Source organism: Sinohyriopsis cumingii, chromosome 7 (assembly GCF_028554795.1).
Source record: "Sinohyriopsis cumingii isolate HCF-2022 chromosome 7, ASM2855479v2, whole genome shotgun sequence".
Taxonomy (NCBI): Eukaryota; Metazoa; Mollusca; class Bivalvia; order Unionida; family Unionidae; genus Sinohyriopsis; species Sinohyriopsis cumingii.
Genome location: NC_142967.1, coordinates 101,240,978 through 101,263,761, shown reverse-complemented (window position 1 = coordinate 101,263,761; position 22,784 = coordinate 101,240,978). Strand labels below are relative to the sequence as shown.

Below are 22,784 nucleotides of genomic sequence, written 5' to 3'. Positions count from 1 at the left end.
TATCAGTCACAATAAGTGTTGGTCAGTCAGAATAGGTATGGGTAAGTTACTATTTGTTATGATCAGACAGAATAAGTGTTGGTAAATTATAAGAGGTGTTGGTGTGTAAAAATAGGTATGTGTCTGCAAGAACGTGAGTGAAATCTATAAAAAGAATATACGTTAGTCCTCATAACCCGACCCCCTATTTTGTACGTCATTAGTCATAAGTTTGTATCTGTCTGTGTGTGTGTGTGTGTGTGTGTTACTCAGTAAAAGCAGTAATTGGTCAGTAAGAAAGTGTTAGAGACAATCGTATATCTACTCAATTAATGATCCGTTTGTTTGTAAGTGAGTTTACTGAATTGTATAAAATGTTTGTTATATTGTGAGGGCACGAGTGTTATATTGTAAAAGATAGTCTTTGTCCTGCTTATTTTCTGTCATATTCACCACACATGTAACGTTTTCATAAATAGTTTTAAATTTAATTATACCCTTCAGTGTTATACAATCATACAATTTATAAAGTTCCATAGACCCCGATTGTGACATCCGTATTGTATGGACACCCACCCCTCGTTGTCCAACATTTATTTTATCAGTAATGTTAAATCCCTATTTCTCCCATAGATCCATATTTGTGTTAAATTTGTAAATCCCCAACACCACACCACTGACCTAGGTGTTACAGAGTCCGCCTCAGATGCGGGGAAAGTCACGGGTTCGAACGCAGACTGATTCTTACCATTCTTAAAAATGATAGTAACACCTCCCTCGCTAGGCGCTCAGCGTTAAGGGGCTGATGGTAGGATCGATCGGCCTGGTGTCAGGATAATCTGACTGGGTTTGACATGATGCTACATGTCTGAGGCATGATGCTCCAGTGCTAGACATCACTATAAACTGCCACACTGGAGGCATCGTGGCGATATAACTGAAACATTGTTATAACTACGAAAAAACTCCAAAAAACAAACAAAAAAATCACAAATTAACCTTTCTCCCCACAGTGCCATTTCCGTGATCCTAATCTCTAAGTCCCGTATAAATCCGTCATGTTCCTCCAAAAGTGTCATCAGTAATATTAAATTCCCCACTGTCCATACAGAGTTGTCTTCATGTTAAATGTATCATTCTCCTCCTCGTGGTTCGAATCCTATCATCAGACCAGTTAGGGCCAGCTACCATAGTGTGTCCTTAGGCAAGTTTTTCACTGCAATTGCCTCGGCACTAAGTAACCTATTTGTGTTACTATACCGTAATGCACCAAACCGAACCAATCCAATGTCTTCTTAGTGTGATCGTAATGATATATTCCATTCCCAATACTGTCCCCTGATACTATTTTGTTATTTGATCACATTTACCCAGTAATATCTATATAAAACCTTTACACATCCAAACCTTCAAAATTTCGAATAAAAGAGGTTTAGTAAAATTAGAAGAAAAAAATTAAATTTATGAAAGTATAAATGGTGGGGGGACAGAACGTTATATACACACTCAGCCTTTTTCGTTACATTTATTGTATGCAAACTGTTCGGAGTAAATGGGTTTGCTTCACACATTTTCTCTGACATAATTTCCTATAGCAAAAATACTTCGCTCATAGCTTCAGATGATATGTGATGCAGATAAGATGAAAATGAATGCAGCTAGTCAGTTCTCCTTGCCGTTTTTGTTAGTTGAAATGTAATTCAAGAAATTCAGTGGACTCTAAACACTGCATTAAAGTTTTAACTTCTGACCCAGAAAGATATATTGTTTAACAAATAATAGACTGTCCCAATAACATAATTGCGACTTTTGGAAAAACAATTTAGATTTTCGGAAAATCTTTTTCTTGGAAGTGTACTTTCAGAATAAGCATAGATAAATTATAAGTGCTAATCACTAGTTTGGTTACTTGAAACATCGAGCCTGTCTTAATACCCGTAAGTATTTGTTTCATTTCCTTTAGGTGAATGTATAATTTTGTACTCTAAAAAGTTTTAATTTTTCATTTAAAGCCTTTAACGCGAAATAAAGAAACGCTTTTAGACCTACACTGGTAAAATAAAATATTAATATTGACTTGTTTTGAAAATGTTGAGGCTTTGTGACAACTGAAGTTAATTGTACTGTGCTTAATATTAATATACTTTAGTTTCAGAATATGCTCAAGTAAATTACAACGACAATTACTTTGCTAAAAACAAATAATAATAAAACGCTATTTAGTGATTACGTACACATTGTAATTTCTTTCGAATGTGTTTGAATACTTAAACTAGGAATTTACAGAGACCGTTTAATGAACAGAATAAACGAAATAGTTTTAGTTGGGCAATTAAAAATAATGTAATTATGTATACTGGCAAGTAAGAACAGCTATCAAAATGAATATTTTAAGCGATTAGTAGTTTTGAAAGCAACTGCTTTATTACACAGAACCCCATTGATCAGGTGACTCTCACCTTTATTAGCATCAATATAATGTGATATTATTGTTTGCACTGGCGTACCGAATAGGGGGCAGTTCGAGCGAATAGGGATGGTGACAACAGAAAACGAAATAAAGAGGGAAAAGGAAAGGAAAAGATGCAAATCAGGATATTATTTAGAAAAATTAGTGATGCCGCCCTTGATAAAGCCGCCGCCCTAAAATAAGAGGCAATGGGTGGCATCTTGGACCTTCGTCCCGGACGACATTTTAGCTCCGTACGCCGCTAAATGTTCGTGTTATTGTGATATAACCATGTCAAACCAGTATAACAACGTTATAATGTAGTACAATGTAGTACAACCCATACGTGATAAATGGGTCATACGATAAATGACATGTAATATATGGCACATATCCAGAAACATACAGGGATGCTAGAACTGAGGCCCTGTCATTGTCCCAGAGACGTACAGGGATTTTAGGGCTGGGTCCCTAGATTGGCCCTTTGCAGTGTGTGTGTGTGTGTGTGTGTGTGTGTGTGTGTGTGTGTGTGTGTTAGTACCATTTCATAAGTCTTTGGTATGACTCAACCGGGGTTCGAACCCGCGACCTCCCGTATTAGCCTTTTACAAAGCTGCTTTAATTAGAAAATGCATAATAGAAAATGCCTTGATATGTACATATTAATTGAGTTGAAGTACCAATACTTAAGGGAAACGTTTGAGATAAATAATGTGCTTTCCTGGATATATGAATTTAATTTCCTATTGTTTCTTCTGGGGAATTTGTGTTCACACACACACACACACACACACACACACATATATATATATATATATATATATATATATATATATATATATATATATATATATATATATATATATATATATATATATATATATATATATATATATATATTATGAGAAACCATGAAAGTAAGATCAGAAATCGATCTGTTGAATAAACGTGTGAAAAAGTTTAATTTGCAAATTTAAGCAAGAATACTTTACTTATTTTCTTTTTTTTCAGTTTAATCCATGCCCTTAAAGAGCACTAGTCTTCGTCTGACAAGGAAAATGACATAATCTTTAAAATGCTGCCCGAATTATTAATATATTAAGGTTTCGTTTCTATTTATATTTAACCAAAGTAAATTAAATAAAAATAATTTAAATGTTTGGTGATGAATGTTATTAGAACTAAAAACAGCCAGTTTTATACGGTTTGGTGTATGTTCCATGATACCTTTAAAGATACTAGGCGGTATGTGGCGATATCGTATTGAAATTTCAATTTAAAAAATCATAACGTAAATTCAAAGTATAGTTTTGTTTTATATGTTCTGTTTTGGAGTCTTGTCTCCCTGTCGGGAACGTAATTATAGCTTCTGGCATTTCTATGTGAAAATAGAGCAAGTTGTTATTTGGTATACGGCACCTCCATAGGAGAGCCAAAAAGGTCGGGTAAAAAAACAAGTGCTTATTTTCCCCTTCAAAAAAGCATTAACCAGTTTGTTATGTACTCATGACTTTCCTACCTGAGACTGAATAATAAAACAAAATACACTACTTAAAGCGAAGTAATTTGAGTTCTGCTAAATTTTAAAGAGCCAGATCTAAATGAGCGACACAGGAAGACACAGCAGTTGTTCACGCGCACCAAGCAACCTTGAACTTCGATGAAACGGCAATATGTTGTGCTACATTAATCTGAAATTTCGAGTTACGATCTGAAAAAGCGTGCATTAGAATAACTATCATAGTAGTTACGATCTGAAAAAGCGTGCATTAGAATAACTATCATAGTTGATCTGGATCGGCAGGATTATGTCCACTGCAGAAACAACTAAACTTTGATTTTCTATTAATGGTTCGGAGTTATGATCTGAGTCTTTCCCAATGGACATGTCACAAGGGGATTAGCCTCGACAGCAGCGGCACGTCTCTACTGTTTTTTCCATTGGATATTTTGGAATCATAAACAAGCACAAATATTAGTTTTAGTGAAACTTAAAAGGAGATTGAGACTTGATTCTGTGAAGATTAAATTTATTTCGTTTTGAATGCAATGAATTCTCGTATGATTTGTTTTGGAACTGTGGTCTACAATACAGAAAAAATTCATTTAAGGATCTATTTGTGGTGAGCCTATGCAATTCGGATTAGCTAGAAAAATTATGGCTGCAACATTTCAGGAAATCCAGAAATTAGAAAGGTAAGTCCTTGCTATATCAGGTCATTTTCAGGTCGATTTGTTTTCGCTCGAAGATTGGAAGGTATATACATCAAATGACTATTGGACATCAAATGACTATTGGACATCTGAAGTGGACAGAATCAGGCCATCAGTTGACTGGCATTGCAAATATCGAGTACAGGGTCAAACTTCGTCAATGCTGCAATTTGGTGTAGTCTGCAAACCGACAGAAGACATAATAAACATTAATCGCAATTTCTCAGATGATGCGTCATCCTCCTGCCAATTTCATTCGTATATGGCTCGATTTAAGGTCGTTTATGTTTGCTAGGCCCGGTAGTAAACAGATGCCCTACGGCGCCGAGAATTCAAACGTTTTGAAAGGCAATAGGCTCTGACCCCTACACCACAGCATAAATGTCAAAATATATAAGATGCGCTGTGAAGTTAGATAAAACTCGCACTTTAATCCTAGCTCATTACCTTAAGTGACGTAGCAAGAAATTATACTCTCCCACTCACCCCATACGCCCTACCATCCACTCCCCGCAAAACGGAATTATAGGGCCCGATCCCAATATGAATGTTGTTTGATGGGAATTCTGGGACCTCACTGGACCTGTGCCTCCTGCAGTAGCTGCTACAACCACTGATTAGCTTCCATCGGTCGTGGGTACTATTTGCTCTTTCTAATATTTTCTCTAGTTAAAAGAGACTTTTATCTACGTTTTTGCATGTTTACACTTGACTTTGCTACGTCTCGATTTAAGAATGAATTAATTACATATACAGTTCTACTTGCCACAGTGACCTAGTAGCAAATATTTTGGCCGCTTGAAACGAGATCGTATTTAATGCTCAAAATACAGTCTGATTAGTATGCTCGTGTGCAAAATACTGTTTGATAAAAATTTTCATGTCCTAAGTTCAGTTTGTTTAGTACGTTCGTGTCCTGAATTCAGTTCGATTTGTTTGTTCATGTCCAGAGCACAGTTTGATTAGTATGTTTATGTCCTGAATTCAGTTTGAGTAGTATGTTCATGTCCAGAGCACAGTTTGATTAGTATGTTTATGTCCTGAATTCAGTTTGATTAGTATGTTCATGTCCAGAGCACAGTTTGATTCGTATGTTTATGCCCTCAATTCAGTTTGATTAGTATGTTCATCTCCAGATCACAGTTTCATTTGTATGTTTATGTCCTGAATTCAGTTGGATTAGTTTGTTCATGTCCAAAGTACAGTTTCATTAGTAGGTTCATGTCCAGAGTACAGTTTGATTAGTATGTTCATGTCCAGAGTACAGTTTGATTAGTCTGTTCATGCCCAGAACACACTTTGATTAGTATGTTTATGTCCTGAATTCAGTTTGATTAGTTTTTTCATCTCCAGAGCATACTTTGATTAGTATGTTCGTGTCCTGAATACAGTTTGATTAGTTTGTCAAGAGCACAGTTTGATTAGTATTTTCATGTCCCGAGCACACTTTGATTCGTATGTTTATGTCCTGAATTCAGTTTGTTTATTAAGTTCATGTCCAAAATGCAGTTTGATTAGTTTGTTCAAGTCCATTGCACAGTTTGATTTGTATGTTCATGTCGAGAGTACAGTTTGATTAGTATGTTTATGTCCTGAATTCAGTTTGTTTATTAAGTTCATGTCCAAATTACAGTTTGATTAGTTTGTTCATGTCCAGAGCACAGTTTGATTAGTTTGTTCGTGTCCTGATTTCAGTTTGTTTCTTGATTTCATGTCCAAAATACAGTTTGATTAGTTTGTTCATGTCTAGAGTATAGTTTGATTAGTATGTTCATGTCCAGAGTACAGTTTGATTAGTTTGTTCATGTCCAGAGTACAGCTTGATTAGTATGTTTATGTCCAGAGCACAGTTTGATTTGTATGTTTATGTCCAGAGTACAGTTTGATTTGTATGTTCATGTCCAGAGTACAGCTTGATTAGTTTGTTCATGTCTAGAGTATAGTTTGATTAGTATGTTCATGTCCAGAGTACAGTTTGATTAGTTTGTTCATGTCCAGAGTACAGTTTGATTTGTATGTTCATGTCCAGAGTACAGCTTGATTAGTATGTTGATGTCCAGAGCACAGTTTGATTTGTATGTTTATGTCCAGAGCACAGTTTGATTTGTATGTTTATGTCCAGAGCACAGTTTGATTTGTATGTTTATGTCCAGAGTACAGCTTGATTAGTATGTTTATGTCCAGAGCACAGTTTGATTTGTATGTTCATGTCCAGAGCACAGTTTGATTTGTATGTTTATGTCCAGAGCACAGTTTGATTTGTATGTTTATGTCCAGAGTACAGCTTGATTAGTTTGTTCATGTCTAGAGTATAGTTTGATTAGTTTGTTCATGTCCAGAGCACAGTTTGATTTGTATGTTCATGTCCAGAGTACAGCTTGATTAGTATGTTCATGTCCAGAGCACAGTTTGATTTGTATGTTTATGTCCAGAGCACAGTTTGATTGTATGTTCATGTCCAGAGTACAGTTTGATTTGTATCAAACATGTAGAGTTTAGTTTGATTAGTATATTCATGTCTGAAACACAATTGGATTAGTTTATTCATGTCCAGAGTATAGTTTGATTAGTATGTTCATGTCCGAAAAACAGTTTGATTAGTATGTTTATGTCCTGAATTCAGTTAGATTTTTATGTTCTAGACCTGAATTCACTTTCATTAGTATGTTCCTGTCAGAAATGACGTTTGGTTATCATATTTATGTCCGAAATGTAGTTTGATTAGTATCATCATGTCCAGACTTCAGTTTGAGTTTAATGTGTGTGTCCGAGATACAGTTTCATTAGTACATTTATGTCCAGAGTGCAGATTGATTAGTATGTTCATGACTGAAATACAGTTTGATTAGAATATTCATGTCCAAAATAAAGTTTAATTGGCATGTTCATGTCCACAGCATGATCATGTCAAAAATTAAGTTTGATAATTAAGTTCATGTCTAAAATATAGTTTGAAAAGTATGTTCATGTCCAGAGTAAAATCTAATGTTCTTATTCGAAACACAATTTGATTAGCATGTTTGTGTCCAAAATATAGTTTGATTAGTATGTTCAGGTCCAGAATTCACTTTGATTAGTAAGTTCATGTCCAAAATATAGTTTCATTAGTATGTTTTTATCCATAATACAGTTTGATTAGTATACTAATAATAATAATGAGGACTTTGTATAGCGCCAACTTTATAGAAGCTCTAACCGCTTTTTAACATTAGACAACGCCTACAAGATAAAAAACATATAATAATATTAATAAAAAATAGGCACCATGAAATTAGAAAAACATAATAAAAAATTTAAAAAGCATGCTGAGAATATTTCAGGTAGGAAACATTATTAGGTCTTTAAGTTTGTTCTTGCAGTTGTCATAAGTGAGTTTTGAGAGCCCTCTTGAATGTGATCACTGTGTCTTCGTGTCTAAGTTCAGTGGGAAATTCATTCCATGTTGCTGGGCCCTGGTATGCAAAAGAACGCTGCCCATATGATTTTGTTTTCATAGTGGGAATAATACGTATACTATTGTTAGACGAGGAGAGTAAGTATTGTGCTGGTGTGTACACATGTGTGAGGTCGGATAGGTATGTTGGACTAGAGTCCGACAGTGAAACGTAGCACAGAGAACACATTTTGTGTTTGATTCTGGATCGAATGATAGACAGTGTAGGGTACCGAGCAGCGGAGAGGTGTGCTCTGATCATGGTACTCTAAGTATGATCCTAGCAGCTGTGTTTTGAACTTTTTGAAGTTTCTGGAGTAGATTATGAGATGAACCAGACATAATTGAGTTACAATAGTCCAGTCTTCAAAGTACTAATGAACATACAAGTGTTTTAGTGGCATCAACTGAAAGATATTTGCGAATTGAGCTGATACGTCTCAGCTTAAGAAATGCAGCCTTGCATAAGTTCATGACATGCTGGTGCAATGTGAGAGTACTGTCCAGAGTAACACCTAGGTGTTGTACTGATTGTGTGAATTTAATGTTGGTGCTGCTAATATTTATTGTTTGAGGTAAAGGATGTGAATGAGAAAGTCTTTGTGTTGTGATCAGAATGGCCTCAGTTTTATCATCATTCATCTGCAGCTTGTTACATGTCATCCATGATTTCACATCAGTAATTCACCTCTCTACACACTGGATGATAGCATCAACTTCAGTTGGGTGGCTAGATTTGTATATTTGGTGTCATCAGCGTACATAATGAAGAGAACAAGTCCAAGAACAGACTCCTATGGAACACCACAACATAGATCAACTGGCTGGAGTGTATTCCATTTGCAGATATAATTTGTGTCCTGTTGACCAAGTAGGATCTGAACCACAGTAAGGCTGTATCATGAATGCCAAATACATGCTGGAGACGGTGAAGTAATATATCATGGTTTATTGTGTCAATTGCTGCAGACAAATCAAGGAGGGTGAGGACTGTAATCTTTCCGCTATCCAACGCAGAGAGAATATCATTAACTACTTTTAGAAGAGTAGTTTCAGTACTGTGGCAAGGCGATATGCAGATTGTACATTGCTAAAAAGACTGTTTGAATTTAGATGAGATACAAGCTGGGATAGAACAACCTTTTCTAAGATTTTTGATATGAATGGGAGATTAGAAACTGGGCGTTAGTTCTTTAAATCGTTATGATCAAGTGTTGGTTTCTTCAGCAGAGGCTTTACAATGGTAGTTTTGAAAAATGATGGGAATTACCCGGATGAGAGGGTATTAATAACATCAGTCAGTGAAGGCAATACTGGATTTAAGCACTCAAGCAGCAGTGATGTTGGAATTGGATCAAATTCACATGACTTTGGTGCACTCTTCATCACGATTGTACGTACGAAATCCATAGAGACAGGTTCAAATAATGCTAATGGTTGCCGCTTAAATGCTGTATCCCAACTGTATGGTGACGACGAGTCAATTGAAATTGTGGTGTCAAGCTTATCTCTAATGGTTTGTACTTTGTCACGGAAGAAATCTGCAAACATGTCCGGAAGGTCGACTGGAGAGAAGGTAGGTGGAAGTGGTGTAGATTTGTTCCTTGGCATTAGCTTGTTAGTAATCTCGAAGAGCCCTTTGCAGCTGGAACTTTCCATGATCTTGGTAGTGTAGTTGGCTGGTTTCGCTTCATGGACTATATTTGTGATATTCTTCTTAGAGACTTCATATTTATGCTTGAAACTAAAAGAACGAAATATTTCCGACACAGAGGTTATACACATCTATGCAATCAAAAATCCAAACTGTCTCAAAAAATAAAACCAAAACCGGCAACAACCAGAAATGTGCAATTTCCGAACTGTGTTACTGAACCTTTGTGAAACGCCATAAATCCGCCACAGTTTAGTCAAATATTGCAAATGAAAACTCTTGAGTTTACCAATCAGAGTGGTTCATTCATCAATATATCACCGCAATAGTAATAGCAACGACTGCCATATTTCCAGGACGGATATTATAAGTTTCCAGCAATTGTATGAATCAGAAATCTCCTCAATCATTACACACTTAAGAGCTCTGTACCCAGTATCGAATCGTAACATTCGATACGATATATTTTTTCATAATTAAAACCGGTAAAAGTTTGAAGTCAAATTTTTTAAAATACTTATTGTTTTTTCCATAGATATCCATCGATTAAATGTGATAATGCAGGAATAATATCAATGTATTTTTTTTTCTTCTATTTTCTCAAGTGTACGATAGGTCAACCCACTGCGACCATTAACATATTCGTATTAATGTGCAGTGTTTCCAAAGAATAGCATAATCAAGAATTACTTATCGTGAAAACGTCTTTGCTGCAATTGTTGCACAGGAACGTTGAAGTCATGTGTTTAGGCCAAGTTCTACAAAGTCATATTTGCAACGCTAAAGTGGATAACAAAATAATTTATCAATCTTGTTTATGGTCTGGCTACATGCAATCTTAGCCAAGTGATTGAAAGATTAGTATTGTTCATATTGACAACATCGCTTTCCATCATTCATAATTTTACATATAAATTTGTTTGCTTATAAAATGTTGCAAATGCAGTGGTATGGTTGTTAGTGCATCGTTGGAATTGAGACATTTGTTAGACTTGACACCGGCTTCTGAATGCCTTGTTTGTAAGGTTTTAATTTGCTTTTTTCGTATGGTCCTGCGATGAAAGGTTATGCTCGAGTTTGTATAACTCAACCACTCAGAACGGATAATCATTATTGCAGGTGTTCCGAATAGTGGAGATCCAGTTCAACAAAATATCCATCGGTCATGTTCACCGGATCATCGACAATCCCCGCTGTGCTGCTTATATTTCGACGACAGTGTTTCATTGGCAGAACAACATAATTTATACCCGACTGCACATGGTACGTGTTTTTGTTCCATTTGCTTATTTATCTGGACGACGTACAAGGTTAAATTTTCGGTTCGAAGGTCTGAAGCCGCCTTGCATAAACGGAACAGTTTCTTCTGCAACCATGTCTTCAAAGTCGCCAAACCTATTATGCAGCGTTAGATGGTATCAGGTCGTTTGCGATGCCTGTTAGGGTTCTGTTTTTCTTTGTTTGGCGACTTTGATCTTAGGGATTTATTGAATCATATTTGTGCAGAAACTGTGTATTTATTTTAGGTTTATAATGTGGGTCGTTTGAATATGTTGCTTCATCGGGTTGACTTCTTTGTGTTTGTGCACCCCTGGTTATCTCTCTACCAGTTTTGATTTCAACCAAGAAGGCTGGGCTTTGAATAGAGGTTCTAGATTCTGCCAGCCTTACTGTCTCTAGAAAAGGGATAATGTTTAGGTTTAGTTTGATTTTCGTCTCTAGTTAACAGGTTTCGCAGATCAAGAAGTTCGCATTGTGATTGACAAAGTGAACGAAATGTGGGGTACCTCTACATTAAAGTTCCCGATGGGAAGAATTGCCGTATGACCACATACAGAGTTTACGAGTATATGTCTCCTTTCTTACCATACTTCTGACACTCGAATCATCGAAGTGGATATAGGATATAAATCTCATCGTTGACCTGAGATATTGGGTAGTATCGGTGCCTTAAAAGTATGTATGGTAGTGATTGTGTACTGCAAAGGTTGATACGGAGGTGTCGAACCGCAGTAAAAGCTTGGTTGTTCATGCCTTCGAAGGTTTCAGTGTCAATGACTCTCGCCAGATCACGATGACAAATCACGCCCTTCTATGAATTCAGTTAAGTATAAGCAAAGAAGGTTACTGAATTATCAAAACATATTTTAATTTTTTGGATGTTTTTAGAGTGTACCCTTTGCCCACGCTCCACAAGCAAGCTATCCGTTTTAAACTTTTTAACGCTCATTGGCGATAGTGCATTCAGTGGTCGTGATGCTCATTTGGATTGGATCACCGAGAAGCATTGAAATGACTCCACTCCACATGGCTCATCCTCCGAGTCCTACAAATGTTTTGTTAGTTTTATCTTGTTTATGTTTTCTTTCTGTTATATCATATTTTGTTTGATGTTCATCACCCGCGTTCAACCATCCACCATGCAGTCCAACATGTGGACCCTTATCAAGTCCCGAGGTTACATAGACGATAAAGATAAATCCGATTGACACGTTAGTTCTCCGCCTTCTATGAAGGTTTCTGAGATGGACAATATGGTATAACAAAGGAATAAACTGCAAGGACAAAGCTGGTATCCAGATAACAAGAAAAAAATGTTTAAGAGAAAGTGACAAAACTAATTTAAAAAAACATCCTAGGGCTCAGCGTAACAAGCCAATCTTTCGAGACTGGGCCAATGTCGACCTAACGTCAAAATGTTTTGCATTTATGTGTCTCTGATGGGTCTGACAGATGCTCAAGTGCCAGGATTCTTTCCTCCCTGGACACGGGTAGCAACCACGAACAACAGCTTGCCTCCACTCCATTTAAGACATGCAACGTTAACTCATCGGGCTTATTCTACAACTCCGGATACGCAGGGGCCTGGCTTCTAATGAAAACAACTGCTTCTGTGTGATTGAGGAACACACTTGAAATATTATAAATGACGTTAACTTTGTCTGGTCTTGAAATGCTGACACAAAATTTTGTGAGTTTACTTATGACACTTTAATGCATATTTTTAAAAAAAATGCTATTCGCTATGTTGTTTAAGAAAATTAGGTCAAAATTTCAGAAAGTGAAAATATAAATTTGTTTTAAATAAACGATTACCAGTGGGTAAAAACAGGAGCATATTTGTTCCTTATCTGTTAAACCCAGACAAATTGGTACCTATACTACACTTTAAAATTTTGACAAATTGAATGGTTCTTGTGGGTAGAGGTGTCTCATTCCATGTTTGATCCAAGGACCTATATAATCGCATTTATCTCGTTAATAATGGATGGGATGACCATATATTTAAAGAGATATACATGATATTGAAACAGAATATTGTATATTTGAGTTGCTCAAGCTGGAGGTTGGTATGTATGCGCACAAGTTTGAAGCAAGTCCGTAATATGATCGGAGCATTTTGTTTACATCAAGTCCATAATATAATCAGGCAATTGGTTTGATCAAGCCCGTCATGTTATGTAACCAAAGCATTGGGTTTTTCTTCGACAATTTTAATTCAACAAAAATTCACGGGTTTTTAATGTTTTGTCCCTGTGCTGGCATAGGTCAATATATTTCAAACTAGAGTGCTTTTCGGCTTGCATAGTTTTGATAGATCAACAGCTATCAGGATATCTTCAACTTTGTCCTCAAAATATTGGTTCAGACACAGGCCATGGGCAAGTGGATTTACAGAATTCACTTGCTCTGGATCAAATTCCACTCGCACGAAACGGTCAGAATTGGTTTACTATTATATGTTACAATGTTCAATGTTAAGTTAGTTGGTTTTCTGGGATTTAATGTCATTTTAACGCATGATAAGATTTATTTGGCGGCCAGTGTGTTTGGTGAAAGAAAAAACCGGCAAGAATCATACCCAACCTAGCACGCTTTTCTCATATATTACACAATGTTCAACCTGTTAAACTTTAAATAGAGAAACTTTACAAATCCTTCACATTAACAAAATATCTGCGTACATTTGCTTCATTTGCACCTCGCCAACCATTTGTGTGTGACCTTGTCTACTGAAATTCGGATTTGATTTGATTTAATTGAAACCAATATTTTCTGCAGGCAATGATTACATCATTTGGTAATCAATACTTTCGTTTTTTGAACACTGCAATCAATTCAAATGACTCCAGTTCGACGTTCAAAACAAATGTGACTCGAAGAGGCATTTGTCTATTTCATATATCAATTAATAAAAATAATAGCATCATGCTTCGAAAAAGAAATTTCAATTACAGCACTGTGGATGTGTCACAATTACATAAAACACACCCTGCGTATAACAATAGAGCCAACAGTAACAAATTGTTTCAAATGAATCTATTACAGAACGATGTAATTATCTTATTTTAATACCTGGTGAAACACACATTATATCGGATACTTTTAATACTCGCCAATTCCTTAGCATAGCTAAATATTAAATATTAATCGGTCGCATAGATATCAGTCGAAATTGTTGTGTGTGTTTGTATATATATATATATATATATATATATATATATATATATATATATATATATATATATATATATATATATATATATATATATATCTGTGTGTGTGTGTTTAATTTTATAATATACTTTCTATTTAAGTCACTTGGTTTAATGATTATTTTTTATTCTGCTTTATTTACTTGCTTTATTCATAAATCAAGGTTATCACCAAGATCACTTCAACAACTATTCGGTCAAAGTACGCTACAAAATAGTTTGAACGGAGGTCATGCCAGCATCATGTGGTCCCAGGAAAACATTTGTACCCTCGAAATGGCATGCATGTCCTAATTGTTGATTGGCACAATAATAACAAAATGTCAGATAATCACTGTTAAAAATATTTCATAACAAAGAATATTTCAATGTCTGGAAACTTCTCTAGTGATTCAGAAATGTGGCTGTGATGGGTATGTAATGGATATACAAAGGAATTAAATGAGAAACTATCAATTTGTCGCTTATAGTTCAGCCTTGTAAGAGTCAGAAAGGAAATTGTAATTGTTTATGATTTGTTTGTTGCAATTGAAAACCATTTATTCAAAACAGACAGTACATTGCTAAATTATTGTGAATTATTCAAAGACTTGGATAATTAACAATTTCGTTGGATTACGTGAAACATTTAAGGACTTAAGTGACCTTAGAATCGTCATTCGGAATACTTTTGGATCGTTTCTTTATTACTGTGAAAATGATAGTACATTTAGAATATATAACAGGAATTCGAACCATACTGGAAATTATTTTGAGACTTTAACTTTGATTGATTTCATATTTTAGGTATCTATATATTTGCGTTAGATCTTTTTGTGACACAGTTTAAGCACCTAAAACGTAACAATAAATTAAACCAGTTGTGAAATACCGAGTCAGAGTGAGCAAGTGAGCGTAATTACAGGTAACCAATGAAATATATCAAACAGAATAGTTCTGTTTCTCACCTTTTCGTCTCGTGCGTCACTTTGTATTCAAAGCCGTGGATAGTTTGCGCTGTATGAAACTATACCCCCGATTGGAAAATAATACCGTAAAACTTTACGAAATGCTCCCCTGGGCTTGAGGCGCCCCAGGTCGTCTCAAATATTGCCCGTAGGCTACGACGGTGCGGTCTGTACACAAACAGTATAGCCATTGATACAATTAATTAGATGGTCTTCATTACGATGGAGGAACCAGTAAATAGAGTCCCAGAATATGAATAATTTATCAGTGTCTTACAAGATGAACATCATAGAGAAATTTATCAACTCGCTAGCAAGAACCTTATTTAGAATAGGGAGGAACCCCATCGAAATTTCGAGGGGACCCGGTTGTCCGGCTATCCGAATTTTAAGCCCCGCAAATTGATGTTCCTTTTAAAGCTTTTATCTTCAGCAATAATACATAATGGCCATATTTTCGTATTCTAGAATCAGGAAATCTAAGTTAAATAACTGAGTCCACATTATCTTTGAGTAAGATACATTTCATACGTCTTTGGTCATCCAATATATATTGGAGGAGATTACCAATTAGCAATAAATAGTCTCAAAATCGGAAAGTTCCTGAAAATACCTATTTAGTGTGCTTTTAGTCAACGATGGGTCAGTATGGCTACACTGAAACTATATATATATAACCAGATATAGACAGGAAATAGTAGCAAATTCATTCCCATGACTCCATGGCACGCCCTCATTGGTGAGTTGTGGTCAACGCCTGTAACAATGTGGCACAACGGAAGACAGTATTCCTCACCAGTCTGTATTTCCACATAAGCTAGATCTTCATATTTTCGTCCCCAAATTTAAAACAGAAGCCTACTGCAATTAAGAATATCTCAATCTTCAAAATTTCCAACAGAGTATGTTCCCTTGGTAACATATGGGATCAAGTCGACATTCGTCATTATTCATGAGAAAAAAATACGGGTGGAAGTAGGCGTTTGATTAAACCCTGGACGATCTTTTTATAACTGGAAACTTACAGATGATAATGAAAAATATGTAGTGACCTTGTTGGCTGCGTGAATAAAAGTATGTACTTATGACCTCAGAGTATTCTACTCCTGAAAAGGATTTTAGTTTGCTAAGAATTTAAAATTCTGTCTGTTTGAAAAGCTTTGTGTTGGAATATGTGGGCAGGGAGTTCGTAGTCCGTATTTATAAAATATGCATGCGTTAAATTTTGTATCTGAGACTTTCTTTTCAAGCTGCTACATTCTTGTTTCTTGAAACATTTTGGTGACCTTAGCTTTTTAAGTTTATAACGGACGAAAATGAGGTATGTTCATGGGTACGTATGTGTGTATCTATGGATATATGTACGTAAACAGATAAATGGATAGCCTGAGAGATATAATAAATTATATACTTATTACTTAACCGAGTCTATAGGTAAATGACACGATAACCTTTACATTAGTATAAAAGAGATTAAATCCGACATTACCCTGCCCTATGTATTTTCAGGTAACAGGGTTTAGTGCTAGGAATCAACTTTCGGTTTCAAGCGATTGTTCACTCATTCGGGTATAAAACTGTTCATATCACGAGCAGAATAACCTGCAGCCAATAGCGTCTAAGTGTCAATAGGTAATAATATATTAATGTTGTAGTACATTTATAAATCATTGTTCTTTCAGTTAATAACACAAGTTAACTTGGAAAGTGAGTATCGATGTTTCATTCAGCCTTTTCACAAATTATATAAACTTTCAGCCATAACGTCACATTTAATAGTCGGGTTTCATATGTCTAGCATTTCGTCAGTGGGTGTCGACTATAAATAATTGTCCAATAGTGAATCAGTAGTACAGATCTGATTTACTTGGGCATCACACTGTTGTTTCCGATAGTTTTAACTGTTTTCATACATCGTAAGTTTTTAAACATTTTATCAAGATTGAATTTAAAAAAAAACATCAAAATTAAAATAAAGTGAAAAAATTGTTGTACAAGTATTTAGAGAATAAATTTTAACGATTAATGACATTATGGTATGGACACAATAATTCCCTATTATCTACCCAACAAATTAATTAAAGATAGTACTTACATGGAGTCTACTCTATGCTGTTTGGACTTCGTTTTTAGGCATTTCTTCATGGCATCTCGTTCAATAAGTGTACACTAGAGGATCTACAGCTGACACATTTTAAAATCTTTACATTCAGGTGTAAAGGAGGAGAAAGTGAGTGAGATAGAATGAGCAGAAGAAAACGACACATGAAATAGGCCTAAATATAAAATTATGCTTCTCAAATAATATACACGGGCAGATATAGTTCCTAAATGGAAATAACTAGTCCCAGAAGTGATAACTGTTATATTTCCACTGTGGCCATTGACCTTACTCTCACAGATATATTTCAATATCTCATTTTAAAATACATTATTAGAACCAATTTGATTAGGTATTTTGGACCGCTCCGGTGGCCTAGTGGTTAGAGCGTCCGCCTCGGATGCGGGAGGGCGTGGGTTCGATCCCCGGCCGAGTCATACCAGAGACTTAAAAAATGGTACTAACAGCTGCCTCGCTTGGCGTTCAGCATTAAGAGGTTAGTGTTAGGACTGGTCGGCCTGGTGTCAGGATAATGTGACTGGGTGGGACATCATGCTACATGTCTGCGGCATAATGCCCCAGTGCTAGACATCACTATAAACTGCCACATTGCAGACATCGTAGCGATATGACTGAAAAATTGTTAAAGCTACGTTAAAAATCAAAATCACATCACATCACATCAGGTATTTTGGAGACATATCCATTACAGAACATTTAAATTCATGGTGTAATATTGTCAGTATATTTGCTGTGTTTTGGAATCTTGCCTTTTAGGAATGAGTTTCTGCGGTACAGAATGGAGAGATGTACTACATTGCAAACAATACATGTCATACAATGAATACAAACTTTACTAATGAGATATGAAGCGTTTTAAAGTATATTTGTTTGAATATTATTTTAATAGTTAAGTTCCATGTCGAAATTGGTCAATAAACTAAAGAAGCTGTATTTTAAGTTTTAACACTCTGTCGACCTTTCTGTCTCAAAATACTGATTTTGATATATGCATAGCAATCATTTTTAAATTTAAATTGTGTAAATAAAACGTATTATAAAAACTTCCTTCGTTATGGCGCAAGTACCATATTGGTGACAGTAACTCCTTCGACTTAAAAAAATGAGTAATTAATGATATTTTCCGGACATAAGTTTAGGATCGTACGTTTAACATTGGAACACTGGACGAATGAAGGAACTTTATTTTTTTTAGTACTTTGTAGATCGGAAGGAAATACTAACAGCTAGACGTAGAGTCATACATGTGTAAGTATGTAGGTAGATATGTAGGTAGTTGGGTATATGTAGAGCAGAAGGTGGAAAGACATATAGTTAAGCAGAAGAAGTTTCTTCATTCAACGGATGACTGATAATGAATCTAGGTAAATATATACAGTTAGGTACATACGTACCTAACTTTGTGGGCTAGTACGTACGTAAAAAGCTAGCTGGCTCACTAGCTTGTTAACAAGAGAGATATGAAGACAGCTAGGCGTGAAGAGCAAAATCAGATCTGCATTATGAGAACAAAATAGAACAGGACTATATTGATTTGAAGTATGCCAAAATCATTTGGTCACTACAATACGTAGGTCCTATACAACACACTGTTAAATGATTGTGCCCATAAATCCTGTATCAGGTAGCGTGCAAGGGTTACGTCAACATGTGGGTAAAGCAATCGAATCCGACATTTAGCAAGTTTGAAAAATTTAAGAGCGCCATTCTGTGAATCAGCTGTCCGTTTTTAAGGGATGGGAGAATTTGATATTGTTTATAAAACCGGTATAAAGACAACTGTGTGTCTATAGCTACCAAAGTATTGATGTTGAGAGTCAACAGAGTGTCATTCAACGTCAGTCCGACCATAAGACGAACTAGGCGGTCGTCTCGGGCGCAAGTCTTCATTCTCACTATAATATATAGAAGTAAATCTTTCTTCTCTGTGAATGGGGATGGGGGCAAAGTCATACTTATCCTAGGGTGCCAATAACCCTTGGATCAAACGTGTGTAGCTTTAACAAAACCGAATGACACAAGTAAAAGTTTCATGATCTGTGCAAGTAGACGCACCAGTTAACACAGAAAAATAACAGTGAGATTCGATATGTCCCTTTCACAAATTAAATGATATGTCGATCACGTTGTGACACATCATTTAATATTTACCATCAATTATTCCTTCACAGCTTGGAGACTAGATGCTATCGTCACCGTGTCATTCAACACTTACCTCTATAGGATATACAATGACTATGTCCCCGTAATTTCCGATGCTAATAAAACTCCTGCTCTCTAGCAGCACGAATGGTTTGATGTTTGTGTAAGTTTATACTTAACATCCTTAAATGAAACACTATTGTCTTTATGGTGGTTGTATACATACATGTTTTGCATCATTCCGGTGTCGACCCTGAGTTGTACTAAATTGACCTTCATTCATTAGACGTATTCTGCTGTTGTTACAGTTCATATCGCGAAATTCACGCAGGATATAGTAGTTTTGAAAGTATCGTTTGATATTATTTTCGACTTGTGTTAAAGATAATATTTTATGTATCCATGATGAAAAAGACAGGCAGAATTTAAAAGCATAAAACAAAAAGAAATATATAAACAATTGTCTCGGACAATGGTTCTTTAATAAAGCGTGGAGTGGCCCTATAATACTAGTATGTGTAATATTCTAAACTATGTAATTACTTACAGCCTAAACAAAAAGCATGATGTGTAGGTAACAAATAAATCTCAGTTTTCAACCAGAAAAAAAAATACACAATAAAAATACTTTTCGTGAACATTGTTTACAAAATAACATTCATAAAATAAGGACAACAAGAGTAATAACAATTTATTAATCGAAATGTTAAAGAAGTCTCGAAGAAAAAATGATTCAAATATATTTTGATTGAAATGAATATATCCGCTAAAAATAATCAGTTATATTTGTTCCAAAACGTATTATCGCATGAGCGTAAATTTCACACAGAGTTGGAAACATGCTTCTTCGGGCGGGATGGGTGGGTGGGAAAATAATTGCAAGATACTTAATCTTTGGAGAGGAGTATTTTATTGGATTTATCAGTTATTGGATTTAAGGGAATTTTGTCTTTGTTGAAGAGACCTAAATGTCCAACCACAATGTTTTTTATACCATTGATTCTCACCCTTGCGACAAAGAAATCTACCTGATTTACTAACCTTACTTTTCATATCTAAGACTGGTTGTCTCTGGAATGGTGTCCACGCGCAATGAACTACTTTTATAAAAAGAAACACTTCTTCTCTTCTGCTGTGCCTGAATGAATTTGAATGAAACCAAACAACAAGAGATACATAAAAAAAGGAAATTCACTCGTAAAGCATCGTAAGTTTTATTCAACTTTGATAACATACGGTAAAAATTATTTTGAGAAAGACTAACACACATATCCACACGACGTCGAGATATTTGGTGGAGCTAATGAATGAAAGAGTATCGTATAACCCAACACTGCATCAGATATGGCAAGAAGGCTAAGTACCTTAATGAATAAAAATCTGTCAAAACAAACTGTTTCAATTCGACTTCTAAATATATCACCTAAACTCAGAATATAGTTTGTGCTAGAACCTAACAGATACATGTTCCGGACACACATGATGTACACCTACACATCAATGCATTCAAAAAACCCAAACTCAAGTCTACCGCAAAACCAGCAACAACCAGTAATGTGTTATGTCAGTCATATACCATAAATCCGCCGCAGCTTAGTGAAACATAATAATGCATTTGCAATTGAAAACTACTGCACATACTAATCAGAGGTTGATTCATTAGTCCACGCGATATTCCACAAGATGTCCATACACGTGTCATTGCAAAAGTAATAGCAACACTTCCCATATTTTCAGGACAGAAAATATTAATTTCCAACAAAATCATGTATTAGAAATCATTACATCTTTGTTGAGCTGTGGACCCAGTATTGAATTGTATCATTGATACCAAATAACGTTTTCAAAATTAGAAGCGATGAAAGTTTAAAGTTATCCATATAAAAAATATTAATTACTTATTGTTATTGTCATATGATATGCATCAATTAAATGTGATACAGTTAAATGTTTTTATTTCTATTTTGTCATGCGGACGACAAGTCACCCAACTGCCCTCATTATCATATTCATTTTAATGCTCGTAGTTTACATACAATAGCACGTTTCTCGAGCCACCACTGATGCAATTCTCGTAACAATTATAACTTGTGTTATGGGGGTTTTTTCTTCTGTTTTTACTTTTCTAACAGCTGCAGATATAGTTAGATTCTACTTAGATAATAATCAGAATTTCATTAAAGAGTTTAAGACCTGGTTACCCTTATATAAAATGAGAGGTGATTAATACTGTATGTTTTGAATCTGCAAAAGTGCAGGATTATTTTAATTGCATTAGAAAACAATTGGGGGAGAAAAATAATCTACTGAAAAAATAATCTATGTCGGTGCTTGTACCATGACAAGGAAATCACAGTCGCAGGATTACAGAGTCTAGTGGGGAAGCAAATAATGTAGCCCCTTGACTGGAATCTCCTTTGTCTTAGTGCAAATGCTACCACAGATTATATTATCCACCACTCAGAACTTAAGATAAGAACTATATGGTACTGTAAGACGGTCTGTTGTCTCATTACGTCTAATACAGGTATGACTGATTAGTCAAAATCATAGTATACGTCAAAGCACATTGCTTGTTATCTTTAAGGAGCATGTTTGTCAGTAATGAGTTTTCCAGATACCTATTTTGGAGTGATTGAAGTACTGATAGTGGCTCAGAGAGTTAATACAGTTTACAATATGTTTGGTTTCGATATATTTCAGCGCAAGATTTATAGCCCTGGCCTCTGTTGAGAATATCAATACATCATCTGGTAAACGAAGTTTTGTGGATTTATTTGCCATAGAAAGGCTGCAACAGCGCTTTCACCATACTTTGTATTCTATCTTGTGTATTTCTTGAATTTGGAGAGAAGTTCCTAATAAAAGATCTCAAAATTGGACGAATTTGTCTCGGATATTTTTTTCCTTCGTGAAGAGTAAAGATTACTTTGAGCTACGTTACAAGGCATGAATGTGTTAAAGAATCGAACGACTTTTTGATTTTTGAAAGGTCAATTTTTTTCGAATTGTCAGTGCAAGAAGATATTTCCGATGCCAACGATCGGAATGACATTTGAGCGCAAACTGAAACCAATAAGGCAATCATTCACAACCACATGGAAGAAATATCTAAAAGCATTTCGAACTTAAAATATCTTTCATTTTTTTCAAAATCAATCTACTATGAAACATATATGCCATAATTAAAGGTTTGGAAAAGAACCTTTTAAAGAGTTTACCAGTTTCGAAAGGAATTTAATGCATATCATCATATCAGCAATGTATAGTACAGATAATCTTGATCTGACATTCAATATGGGTTCCTTTATTAAAATAAACAAATAGTGACATCTTATTTAATAAAAC

The 22,784-nt window shown here is 35.3% G+C and overlaps 1 long non-coding RNA gene across 1 annotated transcript; it reads left to right on the top strand.

The window, feature by feature from the left end:
• The first annotated feature begins 1,887 nt into the window (after positions 1-1,887).
• LOC149795834 (uncharacterized) lies at positions 1,888-22,318 on the top strand. Its single transcript, XR_016422420.1, has 4 exons — positions 1,888-1,916; positions 3,440-4,624; positions 10,849-10,992; positions 22,140-22,318. It is a non-coding gene; the product is annotated as an uncharacterized LOC149795834 (long non-coding RNA).
• Positions 22,319-22,784: the final 466 nt, after the last annotated feature.